The sequence below is a fragment of the Ahaetulla prasina genome, chromosome 8, assembly GCF_028640845.1.
Source record: "Ahaetulla prasina isolate Xishuangbanna chromosome 8, ASM2864084v1, whole genome shotgun sequence".
NCBI classification, from domain to species: Eukaryota; Metazoa; Chordata; class Lepidosauria; order Squamata; family Colubridae; genus Ahaetulla; species Ahaetulla prasina.
Window position 1 is genome coordinate 8607079 of NC_080546.1, and position 26951 is coordinate 8634029.

The window sequence follows — 26951 nt, forward strand, 5'->3', positions numbered from 1 at the left end:
ACTTGTGGACTTCAACTCCCAGAATTCTTTGCTGGCTGAGGAACTCTGGGAGTTGAAGTCCACAAGTCTTAAAGGGACCAAGGTTGGAGACCCCTGTTCTAGAGTCTCTCTCTCCCCCTCCCTCTCTTCCTCCCCCCTCCCTCTCTCTGACTGGGAATCGGTGGTGGTATTTAGCCAGTTCAGACCGGTTCGGGCAAACCGGTAGCGGGTGGACCTGCCCACCTGCCCCAGCGCTATGCCATTCTATTTAGCCCCGTTTTCTAAGCTGCGTGCATGTGTGCTAGCTGCGCATTTGAGCAAAGCACATACGTGGAAGGCCGGGCGCCTGTGCAGAAGGCGCGCACGCTCACATTTTGGGCGTGCTGCGAACTGGTGGTAATTTTTTTCTTTTTTTTTGAAGTGTCCTTTTTTGAAGTGAATTCACGGCGCCGCCTCTAACATTCAGCAGCTCAATGTGGGAAGACTTTGAAAGTTAGGTGGACCAAAATCTGAAGTTTTGTAGCAGAGAAATGTAGAAATTGTCTTCTGAAGTTCCGTTGTGCGTCTCTGCATGCTTGAATCTTAGGATTTTGTTAGCTGTAAGCTGACATTGTGTGCCACGATCTTGTTTTTCTTTGCTTCCCAGCCTTACGTCTACTGAATCGCCTTAACTGTTACCTCGAGGAAGGTTTCCTTCCCTTTCCTTCCTTCCTTCCTTCCTTCCTTCCTTCCTTCCTTCCTTCCTTGTCTATCTTTCCTTCCTTCCTTCCCTCACTCTCTATCTTTCCTTCCTTCCTTCCTTGTCTATCTTTCCTTCCTTCCTTCCTTCCTTCCCTCCCTATCCTTCCTTCCTTCCTTCCTTCCTTCCTTCCTTCCTTCCTTCCTTCCTTCCTTCCTTCCTTCCTTCCTTGTCTATCTTTCCTTCCTTCCTTCCCTCACTCCCTATCCTTCCTTCCTTCCTTCCTTCTTTTTTCTTCCTTCTTGTCTATCTTTCCTTCCTTCCTTCCCTCACTCCCTATCTTTCCTTCCTTCCTTCCTTCCTTCCTTCCTTCCTTCCTTCCTTCCTTCCTTCCTTTTTCTTCCTTCTTGTCTATCTTTCCTTCCTTCCTTCCCTCACTCCCTATCTTTCCTTTCTTCCTTCCTTCCTTCCTTCCTTCCTTCCTTCCTTCCTTCCTTGTCTATCTTTCCTTCCTTCCCTCACTCCCTATCCTTCCTTCCTTCCTTCCTTCCTTCCTTCCTTCCTTCCTTCCTTCCTTCCTTGTCTATCTTTCCTTCCTTCCTTCCCTCACTCCCTATCCTTCCTTCCTTTTTTCTTCCTTCCTTCCTTCCTTCTTTCCTTCCTTGTCTATCTTTCCTTCCTTCCCTCACTCCCTATCCTTCCTTCCTTCCTTCCTTCCTTCCTTCCTTCCTTCCTTCCTTCCTTCCTTCCTTCCTTCCTTCCTTGTCTATCTTTCCTTCCTTCCTTCCCTCACTCCCTATCATTCCTTCCTTCCTTCCTACCTTTACAAGTGGGTGGATTTCATTACGGTGATGATGGATACATCCTTCCAACTCGGTTATTCTATGTAGAGTATAGAGTACAGAGCGATGGAATCAAGATCACGTGAAGTGTTAATACCACTTTATAATGCCTTGGTAAGGCCACATTTGAAATCCTGCATCCAGTTTTGGTCACCACAATATAAAAAAAGGTGTTGAGATTCTGGAAAGAGTGCAGAGAAGAGCAACAAAGATGATTAGGGGACTGGAAGATTAAACCTATGAAGAACGGCTGCAGGAACTGGGTATGTTACCATGGATGAATAGGCAGTAATATAAATTTAATAAATAAAAAAATAAAAATAAAAATGTCTAGTTTAATGAAAAGGACTAGGGGAGACATGATAGCAGTCCTCCAATATCTCAGGGGCTGCCACAAAGAAGAGGGAGTCAAGCTATTCTCCAAAGCACCTGAGGGTAGAACAAGAAGCAATGGGTGGAAACTAATCAAGGAGAGAAGCAACCTAGAACTAAGGAGAAATTTCCTGACAGTTAGAACAATTAATCAGTGGAACAACTTGCCTCCAGAAGTTGTGAATGCTCCAACACTGGAAGTTTTTAAGAAGATGTTGGATAGCCATTTGTCTGAAGTGGTGTAGGGTTTTGTTGCCTGAGTGGGGGGAGGGGGTTGGACTAGAAGACCTCCAAGGTCCCTTCCAACCCTGTTCTTCTACTCTATCCTATATTCTGTATTCTGTTCGGAATGATGCTAAGCCCTCCAAGAGAGATGCAGAAGGACTGTTCCTTCAACAACCAAAGCGGTTAGAACAATCTTTGAGAAGGACATCTCTCTCCCCACCCAAAATCAGTTCGGAATCTTGTCCCCATTCAACCTGGCAAGGAAGACCCAAAGGAGGAACATGAGGGGAAGCAAAACTCTCTACCCAGTGCGGCACGTAAGGGAACAGCAATCCTTTGAGGAAATTTTCTCCAAGAGCCAAAACTACTGGGTAGTCCCGTTTCATAAATAAATAGGGCACCGCTCCAAAGAAACTGAGGCAAGCAATTAAGCTGTGTTTTTTAGCGGGCCAATTTTTCTCCTCCGAATGTCTTCCTGATGTGTTCACCAACGTCTTCTGGTTCTCCATGAAATCTCTTTCTCCCGTCTCGTTGTCACACACAAACAGACACACCCCGCCCCCCCCAAGTATCTGAAAAAAAAAAAAGATTTAGTCTGGCAAGAGCAATGAAGAAAGTTGTGTCTGGCTGGAATGGGAGTCCATCCAAGTTCTCCCAAGGGTCCCCCTAGGTCAGCTCGCTCCTGGAAGCCAAAGAAAGAGAAATAAGAGCGACTGGATGATTGTAGACAGCCGGTATGTCTAGTCCCGTGATGGCGAACCAATGGCACACGTGCCAAAGGTGGCTCGCAGCGTCCTCTCTGATAGCACGTGAGCCGTTGGCCCAGTTAAGCCCTGCTGCGCATGGACGCGCACCTCCTGCCAGCCAGCTGGTCTTCGGGTCTCTGCTGCGCATGCATGGGGGGCAGGGGGCATGCAGGGGGGCCACATGTGCATGTGTGGCGGGCAGGGCATGTGCAGGTGGGGCGCATGCGCAGGGGGCAGGATGCATGCACAGGACCCATGCACGGGGGCATGTGTGGGGTGTCACCTGCACATGCATAGGGCAGGGGACATGCACAGGGGTTGCATGCGCATTGCATTTTGGGGGTATGGGCGCATGGTGCGCATTTGCGCACGCACACACACACATACTACACATGCTCTTTGGGCACTCAGTCCAGAAAAGGTTAGCCATCACTGGTCCAGACTCTTCTATACCTTCCTATAGATTTGAAATTTCCTTTGGTTTTCGAATTTAGAAGGGGAGTTACCAGTCCATATCGTTTTGGGGATCTTCTTGAAAGTAAAAATACAAAGTCACAAAACCAGAACAGATTAAAAGGAAAGGTCCTCATTTTACCAACACTCGGAAGGATGAAAGGCTGAGTCAACCTTGAGCTGCTTAGAATCGAACTGCTGGCAGTCGGCGAAATTAGCCTGCAATACTTCATTCTAACTACTCACGGCTCCAGTTGTTCAATTGTTGTGCAATTGTTAAATTAGTAACAGGTAAAGGTAAAGGTTCCCCTCGCACATATGTGCTAGTCGTTCCCGACTCTAGGGGACGGTGCTCATCTCTGTTTCAAAGCTGAAGAGCCAGCGCTGTCCAAAGACATCTCCGTGGTCATGTGGCCGGCATGACTCAATGCCAAAGGCGCACGGAACGCTGTTACCTTCCCACCAAAGGTGGTCCCTATTTTTTCTACTTGCATTTTTTACATGCTTTCGAAACTGCTCGGTTGGCAGAAGCTGGGACAAGTAACGGGAGCTCACCCCGTTACATGACAGCACTAGGGATACACGCACTCACATTTGCGAACTAGTAGGGAAAGTAAGTGAATACCATCCCTGAGTAACAGTTTCCCTCTTGATTTTTTTTTTATTTGCATTTATATCCCACCCTTCTCCGAAGACTCAGGGCGGCTTACACTATGTCAGGCAATAGTCTTCATCCATTTGTATATTATATACAAAGTCAACTTATTGCCCCCAACAATCTGGGTCCTCATTTTACCTACCTTATAAAGGATGGAAGGCTGAGTCAACCTTGGGCCTGGTGGGGCTTGAACCTGCAGTAATTGCAAGCAGCTGCTGTTAATAACAGACTGCATTAGCAGTCTGAGCCACAGAGGCCCCTGAACATTTTGATGTTCAGAAGGTTGCAAAAGGGGATCACAGGACTCTGGGATGCTGCAACCATCCTAAATATGAGTCAGTTGCCAAGTTGAATTTTGCTGCAACGGTCCTACCATGTTTCCCCGAAAATAAGACCCTGTCTTATATTTTTTTGAACTCTGAAATAAGCGCTTGGCCTTATTTTTGGAGAGGTCTTATTCTTTTGGGGCGCGTAGAAAAAACCAGAGGAAATGATGGGGACCGGCTGCTCATACGTTTAAATATTTTTGGAGGAGGACTTATTTTCGGAGGGAGGGGTATTTTAGGGCATGCACTCAAAAGCTCGATTGGGCTTACTATCAGGGGATGTCTTATTTTTGGGGAAACAGGGTAGGTGTGCCGTTGTAACTTTGAGCAGTCACTAAGCAAGCTGTTGTAAGTCGCCGACTACCTGCAGTTGTTGGCTTAACCCAGTTACGGTACAGGCCATGAAAGGTTTTTCAATAGTATTCCCGCATGTCCATTTGCTCGACATTTGCACAGTTAACGTGAACATCCGTTAATGGGTTTGCGTGCATTTTTGGTGGAAAAACTCACCTTCCCCCCACCTTTTCCACATTTTTATTTGGAGTTGTGCATTAGTCATTTCGAGGTACAACTGAGAAAGTATTGGGCAGAAGTTGGCAGAATGTCCTAGCAGAGTCTCCTTTGACTGCTCGGTACACATGGCGAACTAATAAAAAAAACGCTTGAATTTTTCAAGTGTTGAGAGATACATTCTTGTTGTCGGTTGCGAAGTCGTGTCTGACCCATCGCAAACCCATGGACATGTTTGATACCTCCCTTGGGCCCAGTCTGGACATCTCCTACAGAATAGAATAGAATAGAATAGATTTTTTATTGGCCAAGTGTGATTGGACACACAAGGAATTTGTCTTGGTGCATATGCTCTCAGTGTACATAAAAGAAAAGAGACGTTCATCAAGGTACAACATTTACAACACAATTGATGGTCAATATATCAATATAAATCGTAAGGATTGCCAGCAACAAGTTATAGTCATACAGTCATAAGTGGAAAGAGATTGGTGATGGGAACTATGAGAAGATTAATAGTAGTGCAGATTCAGTAAATAGTTTGACAGTGTTGATGGAATTATTTGTTTAGCAGAGTGATGGCCTTCGGGAAAAAACTGTTCTTGTGTCTAGTTGTTCTGGTGTGCAGTGCTCTATAGCGTCGTTTTGAGGGTAGGAGTTGAAACAGTTTATGTCCAGGATGCGAGGGGTCTGTAAATATTTTCACGGCCCTCTTCTTGATTCGTGCAGTATACAGGTCCTCAATGGAAGGCAGGTTGGTAGCAATTATTTTTTCTGCAGTTCTAATTATCCTCTGAAGTCTGTGTCTTTCTTGTTGGGTTGCAGAACCGAACCAGACAGTTATAGAGGTGCAAATGACAGACTCAATAATTCCTCTGTAGAACTGAATCAGCAGCTCCTTGGGCAGTTTGAGCTTACTGAGTTGGCGCAGAAAGAACATTCTTTGTTGTCCTTTTTTAATGATGTTTTTGATGTTAGCTGTCCATTTTAGATCTTGCGATATGATAGAACCTAGAAATTTGAAGGTTTCTATTGTTGATACTGTGTTGTCTAGTATTGTGAGAGGTGGAAGTATGGAAGGGTTTCTCCTAAAGTCTACCACCATTTCTACGGTTTTGAGTGTGTTCAGTTCCAGATTGTTTTGGTTGCACCACAAGGCTAGTCGTTCGACCTCTCGTCTATATGCGGATTCGTCATTGTCTCGAATGAGACCAATCACTGTTGTGTCATCTGCGAACTTCAGTAGCTTAACAGATGGATCATTGGAGATGCAGTCATTGGTATACAGAGAGAAGAGAAGTGGGGAGAGCACACAGCCTTGGGGGGCCCCTGTGCTAATTGTACAGGTATTTGATGTGATCTTGCTTAGTTTCACCTGCTGCTTCCTGTTTGTTAGGAACAGGAAGCAGCTGCTCTCTAATTGTGAAATGCTCTCTACAGCAGGGGTCTCCAAACTTGGCAACTTTAAGCCTGGCTGACTTCAACTCCCAGAATTCCCCAGCCAGCAAAGCTGGCTGGGGGATTCTGGGAGTTGCAGTTCGCCAGTCTTAAAGTTGCCAAGGTTGGAGACCCCTGTCCTACAGAAATGTTGGCTCAGTTGTGGTTGTGAGCTGAGGACCACCTGGGAGACTATAGGTTACAGGTAGCCTCCGACTTATGACCCCTCTTGAGCCCAAAATTTCTTGCTGCTAAGTGAAACAAACATTTGTTAAGTGAATATGCCCCTGTGTTTCTTGCGCGAGTTGTTAAATGATTCACTGGAGTTGTTAAATTAGTCAAACTGGTGAATGGCGCAGGCTGGTAAGGCCTGTTATTAAGAACACAAAGCCTGCAATTACTGCAGGTTTGAGCCCGGCCCAAGGTTGACTCAGCCTTCCATCCTTTATAAGGTAGGTAAAATGAGGACCCAGATTGTTGGGGGGGCAATAAGTTGACTTTGTAAAAATATACAAATAGAATGAGACTATTGCCTTATACACTGTAAGCCGCCCTGAGTCTTCGGAGAAGGGCGGGGTATAAATGTAAACAACAAAAAAAAAAAAAACAGCTGTGACATGAGTCTGGCGTCTCCATTGACTTTGCTTGTGAGAAATTTGCCAAAGGGGAATTAGGTGATCTTGGGACACTGCAACCGTCGTAAATGTGAGTCACTTGCCAAGCATCTGAATTTTGATCGCACGATCATGGGGATGCTACAGTGGTCGTGAATGTGAAAACTGGTCGTTTTTTTTCAGTGCTTTTGTAACTTTGAACAGTCACTCAATGAACTGTTGTCAGTCGAGGACTTACCTGTATTGTTTCCCCTGCTTGGGCAGGGGGCTGGACTAGAAGACCTTCAAGTTCCCTTCCAACTCTGTCGTTCTGTATTTTTATAATTATTAAATCCTGTGCTGTGTCTTAATTGGTTCGGGGGCGGGGGGAGATAAAGTTGAATTAAGAATGAGAAAGAGAAGGTGCTTGAAGTTAACTTTACTCCTTGTCTTCTGATACTCAAGCATTTAGGGAATTATAACAAGCTTCATAGCACTTTTTGAAGCCACGCCTGAAAAGATCTTCAAAGGATCCCAAAGGAAGCCGAATTTAGAAAGCATTTCTTCCCAGTGTTGTAACCCGCCAGCAACCAGCAGAGCTGGCAGCAAATTCGGACAGTGAGGAGGTTGGGGAGGAATATGGGGCATTTCTGGAGTCTGGGGAAGGCTCAGACGAGGGCTCTGAGTCAGAGGCAGAGAGAGGGCCAAGGCCATCTGGTAGTTCTTTGCTGCCTCCAAAGTCTCCGGAATCTGACATCAGTGAGGCAGAAGAACAGCTTGAGCCTATTCCCAGTGTGTGCATGCGCAGAGCTGCTAGGAGACGGGAACAATTAAGAAAACAGGGTCGACTTGGGAGTAAGGCTCGGAGATGATTGGCCCCTCCCATAAGACATAAAAGAGAAGTGAACGGGACATGAGCTTTTGCAGGAAGAAATTAGTTCATATGGTCGGTAAAAGCTCTGGAAAAGCTCTGTTTGACTCTGTGCTAAGTTTGGCCTTGCCCTGCATGTGCCAATCAGTTCCCTGGCACCATTCCAAGGGAGATAAGGTGGGTGTGTGTAAACACTCCTCTGATAGACTGTTTGAGAAGCTTTTCGGACTGGGAATGACAATAATTCACAGCTGTGTGAATTAAAGAGGTTGGCCGGGACTACATTTGTGCTGTATACTTTCTAAGGAAGCCTAGGTCAGAGCACCCCAGTTTCCAAAACTAGAAAATCCAATTTTTTATCAAAGGCACCCAAAAGAAGCTTTATATTTGAATTAAACAGCAGGAATGACCGGCCAGGATTTTGGAGGTGGCTCGTTGTTGCCTCTTGACATTGAGGTATTATAAAGCTCAAAAGATGCACAGAAGCTGGGCTATAAGTAGAAGAAGACATGCAAAGCTCAGCCGAAATTATTCGTATTATTTTTAAACCAGATTCTTGGACAAGATTCCGCTCTATGGAGACTCGGGGGAGAAAACCTTAACTTTACTTTCTGTTGGCCGCAGCAATTCAGCGTCGGCTGTATGCAAATATTTGCATCTGGAAAAATTACAGGGAAAACCCACAAAACGCTACACAGATTGTGGAAAACATGGCTGTTCCTCCTGGCACCAGATTAGTTCTTGCCCATAAATCTCAGTCGGCTGGAAAAAGAAACAACAACAACAACAACAAAAAAATGCCCATAATATCCTAGAATTTGGGGAACAGAATGGCTTTGCTTTCCTGATTATCACGCAGAGCAGGAAGGAGCTAAGTTTTATATTTCGCACCAGTTTGGGATTTTGCAATGCAGCTCAAGAAGGAATGGAGAAAAAGGTTAAATTTGCAAATATTTTAGGGCACAATTAATTTCGAAATAATTCGAATGTGGGCTAAGGAGTGCATATATGCAGTTAATCCTCGACTTACGACCCCAAGGGGTTGCTGTTACCATGTGGTAAGACGGCGGCTAGTACGCTGTAAAAACAAGCAAATAAAATAAAAAACTGGGGGAGGGGGACAAAATTTCCATTGCAAAGGAAGGCAGTGAATTATTAGGTGAATCGCTTCTGATTTTATACCCTTTTTTTTTTTTGCCACAAAGGTTAAGTCAATCACAAAGGTTAAGTCAATCACAAAGAAGAGGGAGTCAAACTATTCTCCAAAGCACCTGAGGGTAGGACAAGAAGCAATAGGTGGAAACTGATCAAAGAAAGAAGCAACTTAGAACTAAGGAGAAATTTCCTGACAGTTAGAACAATTAATAAGTGGAACGACTTGCCTGCAGAACTTGTGAATGCTCCAACACTGGAAATTTTTAAGAAAATGTTGGATAACCAACATTTGGTTGTTGGTTGTTGGTTGTTGGTAACCTGGGCAGAGGGTTGGACTAGAAGGCCTCCAAGGTCCCTTCCAACTCTGTTGTTATATTATATTACTGCAGCTGTTAAATGAATCATGGCCATTAAGCAAATCTCGTTATTATTATATATAAGTAAACAATACTACTATTATTATTATTAGCATTAGCATTATTATGATTAATATTGGACTGTATAAGTAAAATGAGTCAGGTAATGCAATGTTCATTAAGCACGTATGTTGATTAAATAATAATAATAATAATAATAATAATAATAATAATGATAATAATAATAGTGATAATAATAATAAAAACAAAATCTCGTCAGAAGGGTGCAAAAGGTGATCACTTGAAGTGAGTCGTGTTCCATTTTACGACCTTTCTTGACACAGTTGTGAAGTGAATCACGGCAGTTGTTAAGTGAGAACACGGTTGTTAAGTGAATCGGGCTTCCACCGGCTTGTCAGAAGGTCACAAAAGGGGATCATATGACTCCGGGACATCGCAACTGTCATAAATACGAGTCCGAATTTTGATCACGTGATCACGGGAACGTTGCAATAGCCGTCACTTTTTTTCAGTGCCGTTCGTAACTTCAAACGGTCACTAAAAGAATGGAGGTAAGTCGAGGACTACCTGTAATCGATTATGAAGCCCTTCAGTCTCCTTCAACACACCGATCCAGCTTTGGAAAAGCCCTTTATTCTTCTCCTACAGAAATATTGATCGGAGAGAACTCATCAATTCTTTACTCGCCTTGTCATAATAGAGTTGGAAGAGACCTTAGAGGCAGTGGTGGGATTCAGCCAGTTCGTACCACTTCGGGCGAACCGGTTGTTAACTTTCTGAGCAGTTTGGCGAACTGGTTGTTGGAAGAAATCATTAGGGCAGAGAACCGGTTGTTAAATTACTTGAATCCCACCACTGCTTAGAGGTCTTCTAGCCTTGCTCAGGCAGGAAACCTTGCCGTAGTTCCCACACGTCTTCGTCCATGGGAAGAAAGTCCTTGCGTAGTACGCGACCTGTTTGTCAGCTGCCTTGGAGAAACTTGTCTGCCGGAAAGTCAAACTCACCCCTTCCCGCTCGGCTTCCCTCTTTTCATTAGCCAATTTAGAGAAAAACCCTGAGGGAAATTATTATCTGATTTCCCTTGAGAGCTGCAATAAAGTGAAAGCATCAGGAATCTACAGGAAAATGACGCATGGGAAGAACGCAGCTTGTCCCCATGGGAAACTTTCCCACTAGGCTAAGTCACTGCCGTGTTTATTCCGAAAATAATAATAATAATAATAAAGGTTGGGGAATGTGCGTAAATCTCCTCTAAGGACTTCATCCATTTCGCAGCGTAATCCAGGTTTTTTCTTTTCTTTTCTTTTTTTGTAACATTTTTTTTACTTTATTTTATACACAAACAAACACTTAATACATCCGTCCATCCTTCCGTGTGTCACCTCGGTGTTTCTTCAGTGACTTTGTCGTCTTCTTGTTTCTTCTGTCTTCATTTCCACTTAATCTATTACAGGGGTCTGCAAACTTGGCTCTTTTAAGACTTGTGGACTACAACTCCCAGAGTTCCTCAGCCAGCTTCAACTCTGGGAGTTGAAGTCCACAAGTCTTAAAAGAGCCAAGTTTGCAGACCCCTGATCTATTACAACACCTCTCCAAAAATGCAATATTTGAATTCTACCATTCTCTCACATCGCTATTAATTTATTTAGCTATATCTCTTTTCTAACCGATGGTAAAATTGAGCCCATATCTTAAAATATTCTGAATCCTCCCTTTCTTTAATCCTCAACGTTAATCTATTCATTTCTGCGCAGTCTAAAATTTTCTTAATTACTTCCCCTTCCAGAGGTATCTTCTCTGCTTTCCAATTTTTGCACCAATACTATCCTCGCTGCTGTTATTACATGTATAGGTAAAGGTAAAGGGTCCCCTCGCACATATGTGCTAGTCGTTCCTGACTCTAGGGAGCGGTGCTCATCTCCGTTTCAAAGCCGAAGAGCCAGCGCTGTCCGAAGATGTCTCTGTGATCATGTGGCCGGCATGACTCAACGCCAAAGGCGCACGGAACACTGTTACCTTCCCACCAAAGGTGGTCCCTATTTTTTCTACTTGCATTTTTTACCTGCTTTCAAAGTGCTAGGTTGGCAGAAGCTGGGACAAGTCACGGGAGCTCACCCCATTACACAGCAGCATTAGGGATTCGAACCGCTGAGCTGCCGACCTTTCGATCGACAAGCTCAGTGTCTTAGCCACTGAGCTACCGTGTCCCTACTACATGTATAATCAAATATATATTTTCTTTACTAATTTTCTCTGGAAGGATACCCAATAGGAACAGCTCGGGTTTAAAATCAGTCTGTTGCTGTGTCGTTTCTTCTAGCCATATCTTAATTTTTTTCCAATAATTCTTAGCTCCTAAGCATGCCCACCACATATGATAATAAGATCCTGGTAACTGGTGACATTTCCAACGTTTAGCTGATTTGCCTTTAAACATTTTTGCGAGTTTCTCAGGGGGCAGATGGCATCTGTAAAACATTTTATATTGATTTTCTTTATATGCAGTGGACATGGTTAATTTGTAGCTCCTCTCCCGTAACGGTTGCCATTTATTTAAATCAATTGAATATCCAAAATTCTTTGCCCATGCTATTGTTGTTTCCTTTACTTGTTCTTCCTCTAATTAGCATGATCCAGCTTGAGAAGATGAGCCAGCCTCCTTATCCAGAGCGTCCGATTGCACAATTCTTCTTCAAATATCTTAAGTGTGTGTGTGTTTGTCCGCCCGTGGGTGCACTGGTTGTCTCTAGGCGAGTATCGCTTTCGTGACGGAGTTCAGGAAGGCTGGTTGGAAGGAGATGTTCTCTTAGAATGAAATCAAAACATGATTTCGGTTGCAAAACCAAGCAGGAGGGATGGGCGAGGTCATTTTGTGTTTGCTCCGCTTGGCGTTGGGAGCCGCCAAGATAAATTGCGTGAGAGGAAAGGGAAGCCCACTCATTTTTCTTCTTCTCCCACTGTTCTGATATTGTGAGAGTAAGAATGATGAGGGAGGCTGGAGGCTAAAACATAGGAAGAAGAGTTACAGGAATTGGATGGGCCTAATCTAATGAAAAGAAGGACTAGGGGAGACAAGATAGCGGTGTTCCAACATTTTGAGGGACTCCTACAAAAGAGAAGAGGGTGAAACTGTTTTCCAAAGCACCAGAAAGGCAAGACGAGAGGATGGAAAATAACCAAGGAGAGAAGCAACTTAGAATTAAGGAGAAATTTCCTAACGGTGAAAGCAATCAACCAGTGAAATAGCTGCCTTCAGAAGTTGTGGGTGCTCCATCACTGGAGACTTTTAAGAAGACACGGGACAGCCACTTGTCTGGAGTGTCAAACTTAAGGCCCGTGGGCCGAATTCGGCCTGCAAAGTGCTTAGATCTGTCCCGCGGGGCCGCCCTGAAAACAGCGAAGGACCGGCCTGTGGTGCCTCTGCCAGTGAAAATGGAGCTCGGGAGGGCTGCCTGCGGCAAATAGAGGCAAAATAAAATAAAAAAATAGGCAAAATAGAGCCCTCCCGAGCTCTATTTTCGCTGGCAGAGGGTTGCAGGAGGCCGTCACAGCCAAAAACGGAGCTCGGGACCCTGTTTTTGCTGGCAGAGCGCTCGGGCCGCCACAGGCGCCCCTGACATGACTGACGTCGAGCTGGCCACGCCTACCTGGCCACACCCACCCCACCCCCCTGAGGTCAAACACAACCCTGATGCGGCCCTCAGCGAAATTGAGTTTGACACCCCTGATATAGGGTCTCCTGCCCCGAGCAGGGGTTTGAACTAGAAGACCTCCCTCCAAGGTCCCTTCCAACTCTGGTGGCTCAGACTGGTAAGACAGTCTGTTATTAACAGCAGCTGCTTGCAATTACTGCAGGTTCAAGCCCCACCAGGCCCAAGGTTGACTCAGCCTTCCATCCTTTATAAGGTAGGTAAAATGAGGACCCAGATTGTTGGGGGGGAAATAAGTTGACTTTGTATATAATATACAAATGGATGAAGACTATTGCTTGACACAGTGTAAGCCGCCCTGAGTCTTCGGAGAAGGGCAGGATATAAATACCAAAAAAAACAAAAACCCCTCTATTATTCTATGTTCTATGATATTGGCAACACTCCAGTTGCCGAGCATGTGAATTTTGACCATGTGACCTTGCAGAGGCTGCAATGAACATAAATGTGAAAAATGCTCCATCAGTCACCTTTTTGACTGTGCTGTTGTAACTTCAAATGGTCACTAAGCGAACTGTTGTAAGTCGAGGACTATCTGTACGGCATCATGCTCTCCATGGGGCAATGCCTGAAGAATAACTTGATATTATAATCGGTACAAATTACAGCTGCTGTTTTCATGGTAAAGGTAAAAGTTCCCCTCGCAACGTATGTACTAATCGTTCCCGACTCTAGGGGGCGGTGCTCATCCCCGTTTCAAAGCCGCAGAGCCAGCGCTGTCCGAAGACGTCTCTGTGGTCATGTGGATGGCATGACTCAATGCCAAAGGTGCACAGAACGCTGTTACCTTCCCACCAAAAGTGGTCCCTATTTTTCAACTTGCATTTTTTACCTGCTTTCGAACTGCTAGGTTGGCAGAAGCTGGGACAAGTAACGGGAGCTCACCCTGTTACGCGGCGCTAGGGGATTCGAACCGCTGAACTGCCGACCTTTCGATCGACAGACTCAGTGACTTAGCCACTGATCCACCGTGTCCCTCTGTTTAAGTGGTAGGAGGCCTGTATTAAAATTCTACACTGTTTGCCATTTGTTTGGTTTAATTTCAGGATCAGCGTTAAAGCCGCCTTCAATGAAGGATCAAAACGTCGGGTTTAAAAAAAAAAAAAACACATATTTTTGTATGCTTTGGGACCCCTCTTTGAACATTTCAGCCAGGAGGAAAAAAACAGCAGGTTAAGCATAAATTAATGATTGTTGAGCTGCAAGAAGGCAGCTTTCTTACAAACTCCCCCCCCCACACACACACACACTTAGAAAAAGAAACAATTATCCTGCTGAAGAATGGCTCCGCTTTTTAAAACACAACCTTTAATTATTCTTTGGGGGAGTGAAATCCCCCTCTCCCCCCCACCTTACATGGCCTTCAACGGCTGTGAATTATTGCTAAAAACATAATGTGTTATTTCCTGGCAGATTTTTAACTTCTTTCCTACCCTGGAGCACAGCAAGATCCTGGACTGTCATTTGACTTCCTGTCAAGTAATTCGCACACTGGATCAATCTTGTGTCACAAAGATTATAGATCAGGTGCAAGTGTTTAGCCCAGGTTCACACAGAAATTAAGGTGTTCCCAAAGGTGCTTTTTGAAAAGGCAGCTGGGCTTTCTTCGTTTTTTCCTTGAAGACGTTTCGCTTCTCATCCAAGAAGCTTCCTCAGTTCTGGTGGAATGTGGCATGATGGAAGGATTTATATTTATATTCCTCGCAATCATCTGGTCCCTGGCATTCTCTCTCAGAGTTATTGAGTCTCTCTGAGCACGGATTAAACCTCAAATAAAATCTGTGCAAAAAAACCCAGCCCCTATTTAGTCCTTTTTAATACTTCTACTACCATTTTCCCCCAAAATAAGACATCCCCTGATAAAACTGCAGAAAAAATAATTGCTACCAACCTGCCTTCCATTGAGGACCTGTATACTGCACGAATCAAGAAGAGGGCCGTGAAAATATTTACAGGCCCCTCGCATCCTGGACATAAACTGTTTCAACTCCTACCCTCAAAATGACGCTATAGAGCACTGCACACCAGAACAACTAGACACAAGAACAGTTTTTCCCCGAAGGCCATCACTCTGCTAAACAAATAATTCCCTCAACACTGTCAGACTATTTACTGAATCTGCACTACTATTAATCGTTTCATAGTTCCCATCACCAATCTCTTTCCACTTATGACTGTATGACTATAACTTGTTGCTGGCAATCCTTATGATTTATATTGATATATTGATCATCAATTGTGTTGTAAATGTTGTACCTTGATGAACGTATCTTTTCTTTTATGTACACTGAGAGCATATGCACCAAGACAAATTCCTTGTGTGTCCAATCACACTTGGCCAATAAGAAAATTCTATTCTATTCTATTCTATTCTATTCTATTCTATTCTATTCTATTCTAATAAAACCAATCGGGCTTTTGAGCGCATGGCAATAAGGCCAAGCGCTTATTTCAGGGTTCAAAAAAATATCAGACAGGGTCATAAAAATTTTACGATGTGCAGAAATGGTCAGGATGACATTAGAAATCAAAGAAAGGGAAGAGTCGGATTATTACAAAGTGTGGAATAAATTGTATGATTGGTTGGGAAAAAGAAATCAAAATTATGAATTATAAATTGGATTGTTAATCTGACTGAGTTGGAATTAGGAAATGTAAATTATTGGATTGGTAAATAGAATAATAGAATGTAAATATAAGTCTGTATAGGATTGAGTAGAAAAAGAATAGAGAATATATACCATTGCCAATACGACGAGCTGTAAAATATGTAACGCTATGTTCGTGATGTGTTTTTTAATGTGTTTTTGTTTTTTGTTTTTGTTTGTTTTTTTGTTGTGTTTTTTCTTCATTTTGTTTTTAAGGGTGAAAAGCTTAATAAAAATTATTTTTAAACAATTTAAAACAAAAAAAAAAATCAGACAGGGACTTATTTTCGGAGAAATACGGTATGCCACACAATTTAATTCGGAGCTAACTACGTGGTACTGATACAACGCATTAAAAACAGAGTAACAGAATCAGAAGGGACCTTGGAGGTCTTCTAGTCCAACCCTTTCATTAGGCAGGAAACCCTATACTATTGCAGGCAAATGGTTGTTCAATCTCTTCTTAAAAAACCTCCAGTGTTGGAACACCCACAACATCTGGAGGCAAGCTGTTCCACTGGTTAACTGTTCACACTGTTAGGAAATCTCTCCTTAGTTCTAGGTCAGTGAAGGCTGACTTTTTTCTCCTCGTGTAACAAAACTGTGCGCTCTTGCACACGACAGCCCACAACAGAACACAGCAGGCAACTCCCCCCCATGCGAATGCACGCACATCTCCCACATGCGCCTCGCCTCACGTGCATCCCAAAAATTAGCTGGCTGATGGGAGGCTTGCATGCCTGAGCATGTGTAGTTGAGCTGAGCCGGGCGACAGCTCGCATATCTGCAGAGAGGGCTCAGCTGTGCGATAGGTTCTCCATTACGGTTCTAGGTTGCTTTGAGGAAGAAGAGATCTAGGGATCTTGTAACTTCTCCAACGCCACAATTCGAAAGCAACAATCGTTCGGCGCTCAGCCTTCCTTTCGGTCCGGCTCTCACAGCCATACATTACTATCTCTGCCAATTAGGTTTTATGAATTATCTACTTTCCAAGTGGATAAATTTTGGGCTGTGTTCCACTCCATTCCACTCCCTCCCACCCGGTCCCTCAAAGATGAACCATGTTTGAATAAATATTTGCCAGATGCAGGTCAAACTGAAGCAACTCGTGTGACGCAACGTAATGAATCATGGGATTCTTTACCTCAGAGTCGCCCCTTCCCTAAATAGGATTTTCAGCCTGGTGGGCCAGATTTGTTTATTTTATTTTATTTTTTGCATTTATATCCCGCCCTTCTCTGAAGACTCAGGGCGGCTTACACTATGTCAAGCAATAGTCTTCATCCATTTGTATATTATATACAAAGTCAACTTATTGCCCCCAACAATCTGGGTCCTCATTTTACCTATCTTATAAAGGATGGAAGGCTGAGTCAACCTTGGGCCTGGTGGGACTTGAACCTGCAGTAATTGCAAGCAGCTGCTGTTAATAACAGACTGTCTTAGCAGTCTGAGCCACCAGAGGCTCAGATCAAATGTCAGCCATTACTGAGTGAAATGTTTCATGTAAAGATTAACGTGCGTCCATCCTGAACCTTAAGAACTATGTGTCCATGTATGTTCATATGCGTCTGTGTCTATATACCGTATTTTTCAGAGTATAAGACGCTCCGGACTATACGACCTACCTTTTTTGGTGAGGAAAACAAAAAAAAAAGAAATTTGCCTTTGCTTCGATTTTGCCTCGTTGCAGCCAATAGCAAACAGCCTGCTTTACTTTCATTTTCGTTTTCAGCATAGCTTGATTAGCACAGGGAAAAAAAAATCTGCTCCCAGCAATTTACCTCCTTGCAGCAAGCAGCAGAGGCCCGCGCAGCAATAGGCCATGGCAATCCCTGCAGCCTGAAACAGCTGAGAGTCGGGAGGCTGATCCAACCGACAGTCAACTTGTACTAATCAGGCTGTGCTGAAGCTGAAATGGGCTGTTTCTTCTTGCTGCTTGCTTCAAGGAGGTAAATTGCTGGGAGGCAGAGGCCAAAGGGTGGGGGCCAGTGGGTGGGTGGGGCTACATTCGGTGTATAAAAGGTAAAGGTAAAGGTTCCTTTCGCACATACGTTCTAGTCATTGCCGACTCTAGGGGGCGGTGCTCATCTCCGTTTCAAAGCCGTAGAGCCAGCGCTGTCCGAAGACGTCTCCATGGTCATGTGGCTGGCATGACTCAACGCCAAAGGCGCACGGAAAACTGTTCCCTTCCCACCAAAGGTGGTCCCTATTTTTTCTACTTGCATTTTTACGTGCTTTCGAAACTGCTAGGTTGGCAGAAGCTGGGACAATTAACGGGAGCTCTCCCCGTTATACGGCAGCACTAGGGATTCGAACCGCTGAGCTGCCGACCTTTCGATCGACAAGCTCAACGTTCTAGCCCCTGAACCACCGCATCCACGAATGTACACGAATGCGTACATTCGGTGTATAAGACGCACCTAAATTTTCACCCCCTTTTAGGAGGGAAAAAGGTGTGTCTTATACTCTGAAAAATATGGTATGTGTGTATATGTGTGCGTGTGTGTGTGTGTCCATCCACCACAATGACCTTTCTTCCTTTTGTGTTAGAATACAGAATAGCAGAATTGGAAGGGACCGTGGAGGTCATCTAGTCCAACCCCCTGCTCAAGCTGGAGACTCAATACCAGGGGTATCAAACTCGATTTCATTGAGGGCCAAATCAGGGTTGTGTTTGACCTCGGGAGGTGTGTGTGTGTGGCCGGGATAGGCATGGCCAAGGTAGCTATGGCCAGCTCGACCTCACTCGTGTCAGGGGTGCTTGTGGTGGCCCAAATGCTCTGCCAGCAAAAATGGGCTCCGAGCCTGCGAGCCTTGAGTTTTACACCCCTGCCCTATACCATTCTGGGCAAACGGATGTCAAAACTCTTCTTCAAAACTTCCAGTGGTGGAGCACCCAGAGCTTCTGGTCGGAAGTCGTTCCACTGATTAATTATTCTCACTGCCAGGAAATTTCTCCTTATTTCCAGCTTGGTCCATAGACTCCTAGAATCCTAGGGCTGGCAGGGACCTTGGAGATCTTCTAGTCCAACCCTGTTGTGGTCCCACAGCAGCCTGTGGAGCTGGCAACGGAGTCGGACAGCGATGAAGCTGAGGTGAGGCCAGGGCCATCAGGGAGTGAGGTGCGGACTCCAGAGGCTCCAGAGGCTGACAGTAATGAGGCAGAGGAACAGGAGGAGCCTGTTCCTAATGCACGCATGAGAAGAGCTGCGAGAAGGCAAGAGCAGCTCAAGCAAAAAGGACGACTCAGGAGTAGGGCCAAGAGATGATTGGCCCCTCCCATAAGGCTTAAAACAAACCAGCAACGGCGTTTGGGCTTTGCCGGAAAACAACGTTGGTAGCTTCGTCTTCTGCTTCGTCTATGTCTTGCATTTATTTTTGTGACTTCTAAACATTTGTCAAGAAAGGCCCTTGGCAGTTTGCCTAATTGGACCAAGGTTTGCAATAGGACTGAGGAATTTGTGTTGGGAGGCATTTGTTTTAATTTAATTTAATTGAACGACGCTGAGAATGAAGTAATTCTCAGCTGTTCGAATAAAGATTGTTTGTTTTTTCACGGACTGAGTTTCCTCCTACCTACTTGGGCCTGGGTCACAACAAACTCTCTGCTCAAACAGGAGGCCCTATTCACGTGATGGCGAACCTATGGCATTTGCGCCAGAGGTGGCACGCAGTGCCCTCTCTGTGGGCACCCGAGCCGTCGCCCTTGTTCAGCTTCGCCACGCATACACGCGTACCTCCCGCTAGCCAGCTAGTCTTTGGGTCTCTGCTGCGCATGCGCGTGGGTGGGGGGGTGCACGTGGATGCACGGGGGTGGGTGCATGTGGGGGCCACACAGGCATGCACAGGGGGCATGTCCATGGGGCCACGCCGGCATGCATGGGGGCTGTGCGGGCATTGCATTTTTGGGGTTTGGATGCGTTGTCATGTATTTGAGCATGCAAGTGCACGCTTTGGGCACTTGGTCTGGAAAAGGTTAGTGATCACTTCCATATTCCATACCAGATCAAAAGCTGTCCAATCTGTTCTTTAAAACCTCCAATTTTGGAGTTGGGTTTTGCTTTTGTTTTATTTTGCAGTCTAGTTTTGGAGATTCTGGAATTCATAGTGGTTTCTCATGGAAGTACTGATTAGGATCAGTACTTCCTGGGCAGTGAGTTGGACTAGAAGGCCTCCAAGGTCCCTTCCAACTCTGTTGTTGTTGTTACTAGGATTGACCCTTGTTTAGGTTCTCCATGATCAGACAAGGTTGGCTAAGTAAAAGTAAAGGTTCCCCTCTCACATACGTGCTAGTCGTTCCTGACTCTAGAGGGCGGTGCTCATCTCCATTTCAAAGCCGCAGAGCCAGCACTGTCCAAAGACATCTCCGTGGTCATGTGTCCGGCTGTTCTGTTTCCGTCCCCCCAATACTCCCAGCAAAGAGTCAGTCAGAGGCCTCCTTTTCTCCTTTTATTTACATAGATAATTGTCCTGGCCACGTTTACCCACAGGCCTGCCAAGTTTCTGGAGATAACGAGGAAATTATAGATAAGGCCAGAATTACTCACGAATATATTCTTCCCTCCATTGATACAGTTTGCCCGCGCAAATTCATTGCTTTGTCCAAGACAAAAAACCAGGAAGTCCCGCCTCCTATTTATAGTCTCTGCAGATGTCACTGCATGACAATTATTACTTGGCCTTATCCCAACGCTGCTTCTGCTGCGCGCGCCGGTCACGTCTGCGCAGTCTTGCATCATTCCAAAACTGTTCTTGGGGCGTTGCCAAATCAGAAGAAGGCTCCAGAGAATCAGGCCTTGCCGGCCCCTCCTCCACCCTTTGAATGGGTGCCAGGGAGGGAGAGGGCTCAAGAGAAGCAGGGCTTGCCAGGTCTTCTCCCTCACTTTCTGAATCATCCGAGTCCAGGAGTCCGGGTCCAGGAACCTGGGTCACAACACCGGCATAACTCAATGCCAAAGGTGCACGGAACACTGTTACCTTCCCACCAAAGGTGGTCCCTATTTTTCTACTTGCATTTTTTACGTGTTTTCGAACTGCTATGTTGGCAGAAGCTGGGACAAGTCATGGGAGTTCACCCCGTTACATGGCACTAGGGATTCGAACCACTGAACTGGCGGCCTTTCGATCGACAATCTCAGCGTCTTAGACACTGAGCCACCGCTTCTCCATGGTCAGGTAGAACCTGTCTTACTGAAGCCCTCAAAACAGCCACCAGGAATTCTTCTGGTTATTTTAAAACAGTCTTTCAGTCCATAATTAGTAAACCGATGGTGGTTTATTTCCTAACCTATCACAAGGAATAGCATTGTGCTTCCTCATCGCTTCCTGTTGTGTCTGTGCCCCCCGAGCTGGGCCTCCTGCCAGAAAGTGACTTGGAGCTGGGCCTCCTGCCAGAAAGTGACTTGGATAGTGAGGGGGAAGGGCCATCAGGACTAACCTCAGGAGCACCGGCATCCCTGGCTCAGCTCCAGGAGCCAGAGGCAGGCCAGGTGGAGGAGATAACGAGGCCTCCGTCCCCTGACTCTTCCCCCCCCCAGGCCACGCCTCCAGACCCAGCTGATGGCAATCAGGCCTGGCTGGACCCTAGGTTTCATAGGTAGGAGAGGCGGGAACAACAGAAGCAGGGGTGGGGCAGGCCTAGGAAGTGCTGAGTCATGGAGCCACACCCCACAGGATAAAAAAGCAGCAAGGGCTGCTGTGCCTCTTCATAGCAGGCAAATCAACTGAGTAACTAAGAGTTGAAGTTTGTTCCTGGGTGACTCATCAGCGTGGAGGGAAATAACAGAGGCACTTGGCAAACGCTCGCTATTTTGCTGCCAGAGCTGATAGTGCCAGCTAATTAAGCTCATCACTCGGACGGAGGCGAAGGAGGACAGAACACTTCCAGCTTTGTTTATATCAAGTTCTTGACAAGCTCAAAACATTAACCATTATAACTGGGAGAATGATGTCTTGTTGTCCTACATAGTTGCAAATGGATTTATAACACAGGGTGGAAGAATGAAAGAATTCAGTTATGGAAAGCCAATGACATCTTTCAAGCAATGACATAGGACCATTTTAGGAATCTCTTAACAAATGCGTTTGACGTGTAAGAATGACAGCTCGAGGGAAGCCCTTATTAAACGCAGCAGAGCGGGATTTAAAAGCTGTGAAAATGCTTCTTCCTGCTTTTGGGAGAAATTTTTCCCCAGGGGTGATGCAACTCAAACCTCTGTTGCTTTCATTTGCCACTGGTGTTTGTTTTAAGGATGAAACATGTCAACAACCGCTAGGAACTATAACAGCAAAAGACATCTGGAGCATCTCTCCACCATAGTTCCATGCCCAAAAAAACCCCAAAAAAACCTTTTGTAAATAATCACTTGGATTTAATGAAAAAGAAAGTTCATTTTTCTTCCAAAGTGGAAAAAGTTTGACACGAAATTCTCATGGGATGTGAATATTCTTTGTTATAAGGCAGTTGAATTCTCTGTGTCTGTCTGTCTGTCTGTCTGTCTGTCTCTCTCTCATCACATTATTCAATTAACTGTCACTAATCTACAACCACCTGATCTGTTCTTAGATCCTTAAATTCTTAGATCTTGTAACTGCAAGAGGGATCTTGGAGCCCTAGTGGACAATCACTTAAATATGAGCTAAGATAAAACTAAAGGTTCCCCTCGCACACATAGGTGCTAGTCGTTCCCGACTCTAGGGGGAGGTGCTCATCTCCATTTCAAAGCCGAAGAGCCAGCGCTGTCTGAAGACATCTCCATGGTCATGTGGCCTCCATGATTCAATGCCGAAGGCACACGGGATGCTGTTACATTCCCACCAAAGGTGGTCCCTATTTTTTTACTTGCATTTTTTTGGTGCTTTCGAACTGCTAGGTTGGCAGAAGCTGGGACAAGGAACGGGAGCTCATCCCGTTACGCAGCCCTTGGGATTCAAACCGCTGAACTGTCGACCTTTCAATCGACAAACTATGAGCTATTGTATGAGCTAGAAGCTGTCAAAAAAGCCATCACAGTCCCTACATTAACAAAGGGATAGAATCACGATCACGTGAAGTGTTAAGACTACTTTATAATGCCTTGGTAAGACCAGATTTGGAATACTGCATCCAGTTTGGGTCACCACAATATAAAAAACGATGTGGAGACTCTAGAAAGAGTGCAGAGAAGAGCAACAAAGACAATTAGGGGACTGGAGGCTAAAACATGAAGAACAGTTGCTGGAACTGGGAATGTCTAGTTTAATGAAAAGGAGGACTAGGGGAAACATGATAGCAGTGTTCCAATATCTCAGGGGCTGCCCCAAAGAAGAGGTAGTCAAGCTATTCTCCAAAGCACCTGAAGGCAGGACAAGAAGCAATGGGTGGAAACTAATCAAGGAGAGACGCAACTTAGAACTAAGGAGAAATTTCCTCACAGTTAGAACAATCAACCAGAGGAATGGCTTTCCTCCAGAAGTTTTGGGTGCTCCATTACTGGAAGTTTTTTAAGAAGAGATTGGACAACGATTTGTCTGTAATGGTTTTCCTGCCTGAGCAAGGGGTTGGACTAGAAGTCCTCTAAGGTCCCTTCCATCTCTAGTATTCTGTTATCTACCAGCTGAGGAAAAGATCACATGGATCAATATCCACCTTGTGGGTTGTTCGTCTGTTTTTTAAAACCAGGATTTGGTTTTAAAATTTGAAATCAACCCTGATGCCATTCAGACATCATAATACAAGCCGTCCCAATTACATAATTCCACAGGACATTCTGACGCATGTGTCAAAGGAGCGGCGTTTGAAGCCGTCACATTAAACGTTATTGTCAGCCCAGGCAATGACAGCCTTGTTCCTGTTTGTGAGGCCAAACGGCATGAAAATGTCGAAATCTGAACAAATGTTGAAATCTGTCTTCAGACAGGACTCTTCTGTCTGTCTCTCTTAAGCTGAAACTGGCTTAAGGGAGGGAGGAGGGCTGTCTTGCGTTGCAGATTTTAATCTGATCTTCAGCTTCGGCAGTGATGCTGGCCAGGCCTTCTGCTGTTATCATGCCCATCTTCAAGGACATGTGGTTTCTGTTAGCACACCTTTGATGTGAGCCCTTCTGTTGACACGTTTTGCTACTTGAATTCAGGGCAGCCACTGGTTGACTGCCTTAAAAAAAAAAAACAACAGCCATAGAAACAAAATTCCTATTCTTGGCCACTAGAAATGGAAAACAGTCCTAACTCTTACAGAGGAAAGGGAAGGGAAGGGAAAGGAAGGGAAAGGAAAGGAAAGGAAAGGAAAGGAAAGGAAAGGAAAGGAAAGGAAAGGAAAGGAAAGGAAAGGAAAGGAAAGGAAGGGAGGGAAAGAAGGAAGGGAAAGGAAAGGAAAGGAAAGGAAGGGAGGGAAAGAAGGAAGGGAAAGGAAAGGAAAGGAAGGAAAGGGAAGGGGAAAGGAAAGGAAAGGAAAGGAAAGGGGAAGGGAGGGGGAGAAGAAGAATGAAGGGAAAGAAGGGAAGGGAAGAAGAAGGGAGGGAAGGGGAGAGGGAAAGAGAGAGGGGAAGGGATGAAAGGGGAGGAAAGGAAAGGAGAAGGGAGGGAGAGGGAGAAAGGAATGAAAGGAAAGAAGGGAAGGGGAAGAAGAAGGAAGGGAGGGAAAAAGGGAGAGAGGAAGGAATGAAGGGAAAGGAAAGGAAAGGAAAGGGAAAAGAAGGAAGGCGGGAGAAATGGAGGGAGGAAGGAAAGAAAGAAAGAAAGAAAGAAAGAAAGAAAGAAAGAAAGAAAGAAAGAAAGAAAGAAAGAAAGAAAGAAAGAAAGAAAGACTCTCTCGTGTTTGGTTCATGTCCTTGGCCCTCACCACTTCTCCAGAATGCCAGAAGGAGACATAAAAAATGAACGACTCAGCCTTTTATGTTACTTTCTCCAACATCTCATTCTGTTAAAATTTCAAGTGCTGAGATGGAAGACATTCACATTTTGAGGAAAGGTCTTCTCAGACAGATATTAACTAACGATGGATTTATAAAAGTTCTCTCTTGCATTTAAAGGGTTTTCCTAAGGAGTATTCTCCCAAAGCTTTGTATTTACTCTAATCCTCCTTTTTTAAAAATAATAATAATAATAATAGTGTTGTTGTTTTTCTTTTAAAGTTGTTGGCTTGGACGCAGATGTTAGAAAGACACCCGTTACTATACATTCATGAAGAATATTTTTACATCCCTCAGAGTGAACTCTGGAGACCTCAACTACTCCCACAACTGTTGCCATGAAATTCCAGAAAGCTGCCGACTTAATTAAAAGTCAATTAATTATTTGAGGGAGGCCTTGAAACGGTCTCCTTTTCCTCAGTTGCTATGGAGAGTTGTGTTTATCGAAAGAAAATAAGTGTGCAATTTTTGGTTTTGTCCAGCTTTCTAATTTGCTCTTGGAATATCTTCTCCTGCTCCAACACAACGTCACCACGAAACAAAAATAGGTCACCGAATCTGCTTTCTAAAATAACATCAAGAGAATTTATGCGAAAATTTGTTTTTTTTTTTTTTTTTTTTGTTCAAAAAGTTTTTATTAGTCAAAAAAGGTTTATACAAATACATATCAGGTATGGTAAATTTTCATTTTTCTTATCTAAAATAAGAATTTTACTCAAATTTTTTAACACATACAACAGCCATAAGGCAAGCAGGTGACACGAAGTAGCTAAGTTTGCAAATTTTAAATACGTAATAAAGAAGAGTCAAGAATAAACAGAATATCGTACAAAAGAGAATAAGGAAAACCAACACAATCCCAAATATCTTTATCACTTCCTAGTTTTGGATCTCAGAACTCTGGGTTCAGCCTGACCCAACTCCAGGGCCGCAACAGCGGCAGCCGCTTCAGCCCCATGATCTATAACCTCCCCTTCTTCAATTCCTGGGTCATCTGATTCCAGGAAGGCTTTGTGTTCCTCCACATAGGCCGTAGCCTCCGCAATTGTACTGATTTTTTTCGTAATGCCCTCCCGGAAAATCATCAATCCTCTGGCATCAGCCATCTGAAGCCCACTCCTTCTGGTACAATTTGCTTGACAAAAATAATATTTCTTTCTTTTTCACGTACCTGTCTGGGAATCTGCCTCAGAATGGCTATCTCCTGCCCCTGTAAATCAGTGCCCCACTCCTATGTTTTCTAAGAATTTCATCTCGTCTCTCTTCTCACAAATTTGACATGAACCTCTCTGGGAACTGCATGCGTGCGTGCATATTGCTAATTAACTCTATAAACTCGATCCACATCCCAATTCATGAAATCAACACTTCTCCCAAGAAATTCTCCCAACAATTTAGTCACAACATCTCTCAAGTCTTCTTGGTCCACTTCTTCCAAATTTTGAAACCTAAGGAAATAAGACATTTTATCCATCTGTAGTCCAAGCACAGCATTGCCTGTCGTCTCCTCTCTTTTCTGCACTGCCGCATTTCACCCTCAGACCTTCCACTTTCTGCTTGTTTTCTGCTGAGACTTGTTGAGTATCCTTTAAATCCTTTTGGATAGTCACAATTTCTTCTCTTATTTCCGTTTGGCCTCTTTGCAAATCATCCAGTTTCTTGTCCATATTGGATAACTTTTCCAGAATTCTCTCCATCTCTCCAGCAGTTGGTCTCTGACCTTTTGCCATTTGAAAAAAAAAGAATCAAAATCCTCAGGCAAGCACAGTATCCTTGTAATTTCCTCCGGATCCACCAGGGGGCACTCACAGGAGCAACGAGTCCAGAGTACAGTTAGTCAACCAGGAAACCGAAGGGAAGTGATGTCATCAAAATTCTCATAGTGAAGGCGGAAGCTGGACGCCACCACTGTTCCCCAGAAGGAGGGGGGGCCTCAAACCTTCCCTCCTAAATTTCTCCATCACCTCTTCTCTCCAGAGCTCCACAAAACCGGTAATCTTCTTATTTTAAGTTCTCCTCTCTCCAAAATAACTCGTGCTCCTTCCAACCGCAGGGGAGAAAACCCCCGCACTCCGGGCACTCCACTCACGTTTACCGATATTCCCTTCCTTCTCCTCCTCAATTCTTCTCCGTGCCCTGTTCACCACCAGGCTGCTGCAGTTATAAATCCAATGCCCGGTGTCACGGGCACAGCGGCCCAGGCGACGACCAAAATAATGGCCGCGGCCTGTGGCCTCCGAACCCCGCCAAGCCTAGGACGCGCCAGCATCGGTCCCCACAGTCCTGTATGTCGGCTGGGAGACCCCTGGCGAGCCGTCCGTACGGCAGGTGTCCTTTTCGGAACACCTGGCCCCTGAGGGCCTCGGCGGCGGCCGGATTCGGGCGCTGGAGGCAGGAGAAACCTTCCAGACGTCCGTTGCCACTGGATACCGGAAGTCGTCTCTCGAAAATTTGTTTTTTTTTTAATATCAACTACCCA

General features: G+C 44.9%; 1 protein-coding gene across 1 annotated transcript in view; it reads left to right on the forward strand.

Annotated features, from left to right (window-relative positions):
* ADAMTS3 (ADAM metallopeptidase with thrombospondin type 1 motif 3) overlaps window positions 1-26951 on the forward strand; it is a 176757-nt gene that overhangs the window by 54485 nt on the left and 95321 nt on the right. The gene's annotated exons all lie outside the window — the stretch shown is intronic.